Genomic DNA, 3437 nt, shown 5'->3' with positions numbered 1-3437 from the left:
GTGAGATATTTGGTGGCTCACCAAACCTGCACGACTCAAACACCTCCTCTCACAAACCACACACACAAAAAGCAACACTCTCTCACTTTTCACAGGTTTCCTTCTACATACATACATACATGCATACATACATACATACATACATGCAAACATACATACGCACATACATACATACATGGTGGTTGAATTTGACCTGCACATTAACACCATCATGGCATCTGATGTGGATTTGTAAACTAGACAATGTTCTGAAAAGACACCCACATAGATTGCACCTCCAATTTGGACCAAGAGCTGCAGATAAGTTCTGCTCTTTGTGGATTTTGAAATGTCTTTTGAGGCCTCCGTTGGATTTGCAAACCTTCTGGCATACATTGTATTCAAAGGTACGCACAGACATTTTGGCAGAATATTTGGCGAAGGTTCGTTTTCCATGCGTAAACACACAGCCACACACATACACACACACAGACACAGACACACACACACACACACACACACACACACACACACACACACACACACACACGCACACGCACACAAGCACACACACACACACACGCACACACACACACGCACACACACACACGCACACACACACACATATATATAACGGAACGGACAGAATACGTGAAATCATTAACAGCAACTTTTATTTATTTATTTATTATTCATAGAATCATCTTAATTTATATAAATGTATAGACTAATGATATTAAGTAATGTCAAACCTACTAATTTATAGCCCATGATTATTTGAATGATTAAGAGGAGTAAATTCAAAGAGTAGCTTATCACTGGATACTAAACGGCAGGCGGTTGGTTATGAGGAACGTTTCATGTCTGCAGAACAGAATATTTATATTAAACCGAGAACCGAAACGCACAGAGAAATTTGCGTTCGAAAAATATTGTTATTCAATATAGTAACAAGCAATTACAGAATCATATATTGACGAAATTAACATCATATTGGTTTGAAAGAAGATTGTTTGTAAATTTCTTAATGAAGTATTTCGAAACTCACAACTGTTTGAAACATTAATAATCAGGGAGTTTCCAAAAAATCTTTTTAAGCTAATTTCTACTTGATAATACATCGTTCCTTTGAATATAGCAAAACTTACTTACAATCAATGTGAGTGGGATATTTTAAATTGTTGCATGTAGACACAAGAAATTCAATTTAAATTCTAGACTTTTCATCGATAGTTTAACATTTACACCTACTATAAATATACGTCGTATATCAAATTAATAAAACATGATCAATTATGCATTTGTATTTCTTGTACAGTTTAAAATTAATTCAATGATTATAAGTACACGTACAATTTGATAAATTTATTTGTATAAATTCAACCATGAAACTTAAGTTGAGTAAAGATAATAAACTATCTAATGCTTACTAAATTGATTTCTGTTACATCGATACATTTGTGAAGAACATAACTGGCTTTGTAAGAGGTAGAAGATGACGCACTAAAGTGATCCAACACCTTTTTCATTGAGTTGGAATTAATTGGAAAGTCGACATATTAATATTAAAAAGTCAGGCGCCATGTAAATAGCGCGAAAAGGTGATAGTTCTACTATAAGTACATCTAAGATTTTAAAAAGTGGGGGAAATTTGTTAATGTGCATTACAAAAATAATGGCATAGGGGAAGTTTTAGTCAAATGCCTCTTCAAGTACAAAAATAACCAAATTTTGCGAGCTTAACGGAACATTTCTTCTACATTATAGCGCTATATATGATGCAACGACGATATCTTTATTGCAAAAAAAAAAAAAAAAAAAAAAAAAAATTACACGTAGATAGTAATGTGATGATTTAACATTTTTAATGGGTAAAATAATGTGAATTGTTTTGCATACATTAATGTGAGCCACGCTTGCTTAAACTGTATCTGCAGTACACAGTGTCTTTTTCAAGTTCATTTCTTTTAAATGAAAATATGACATAGTCTTGTATATTATACGTATCTATTAGTTTACGAGTAAAGTACAGATATTTTAGCGCCTTCGAAAATACTCCGGTTGAAAATGCGAAGAGTAGAATATAGCGCTTATATAATATTTAGCCCAGTGTTGTAAACTATATTCCATCTCTGTTGAGAGGAGTGTTGAAAAGAATCACAAGCAATATACGTACAGACCATGTTCATCTACATGCATCTCATATTAATTACTTTATTTGCTCTACGTCAAAAATTCCTTTCAGTTTCCTTAAAAAGCATGTTCGTCAAAAGTCCTTTCGTTTTCCTTACAAAGTATGGCCTTGACTTTGAGTAGGAAATATCATTCTATATTAAATATCTCTATATGAGGTAAGGGGAAAGCATTGTGACAATTTCCTGATAACAAATATTTGAATTCAGAGAAATTCGACAGGTAGAAATTTTAAAGATTTTTCTATGATCCCATGATACAATCTTCAATCAACGTACGTCGCCGCTGTAAATCGATATTTATACGACATTTACTACTTCAATACTATACGATTAACCTATTCAAAAGAATTATACTTTCTTTTTACTATCTCTGTTCCATCTCTGCATTATTATTATTACCATCTCTGTTCCATCCCTGCATTATGCTTTGATAATCTTCATTTTGTTTTGTTCTTTTCTCTACATTTTCTTAACGTTATTTAAAAAAAATATTTTTGTACCCTTTCTATCTTAAATTTTTTTTTGTGTTATTTAGTCGATTCTTCACTAAATATTTACACTTAAATGACACGAACGTCACGTAATCTCTGTTAGTCGTGCAAATGTCGGGGTCAGGCACATCGGATTTATTATACCCGAAGCGTATTGTTATGACGTAAGCATATTGTGATTAATACAAAGAGATGTGGGTTAGAATTGAAAGGCAAAGTTCAGATATCAATGTCAGAATTTATTTGAGAATACATACTCGCACTCACTCAGAGACATAGGCATCAACAAGAAACATACACGCTTCAAATAAGAACATAACTACATACATAAATACATACAGACATTTCTATGTGTGTATCTGTCATTGTGCGTGTTTATTTGTGTGAATATGTTTGTGAATGTGTGCACAGATACTGCGAAGTTGTCGTTTTTAGAGTATTTTACAGCTGTATAAATGGATAGCAACGTCAACAATGCACCGAAACTTGTGTGGGCGTCTTATAGGAATACTGTTTTTAACGAAAGGAAGTAAATACCTACATAATAAAATATGCAAATGAATAACAAAATATAGCCGCAATTGACAACGTGACTACAAAGCAAGAGCAACTGATATACTAAGGCAATTAGTATTTCCTCGAGTAGAATAACTATTTGTAAATGGTGGAATTCTATAAGAACATATGATCTCTTAAGAATCCCAACAGGGTTTTTCGCAACTCACAACATTCAAACAAGCATATATGCATATATATATATATATATATATAT

Source organism: Octopus bimaculoides, chromosome 1, assembly GCF_001194135.2.
Source record: "Octopus bimaculoides isolate UCB-OBI-ISO-001 chromosome 1, ASM119413v2, whole genome shotgun sequence".
Taxonomy (NCBI): domain Eukaryota; kingdom Metazoa; phylum Mollusca; class Cephalopoda; order Octopoda; family Octopodidae; genus Octopus; species Octopus bimaculoides.
This window is presented reverse-complemented; position numbering follows the sequence as displayed.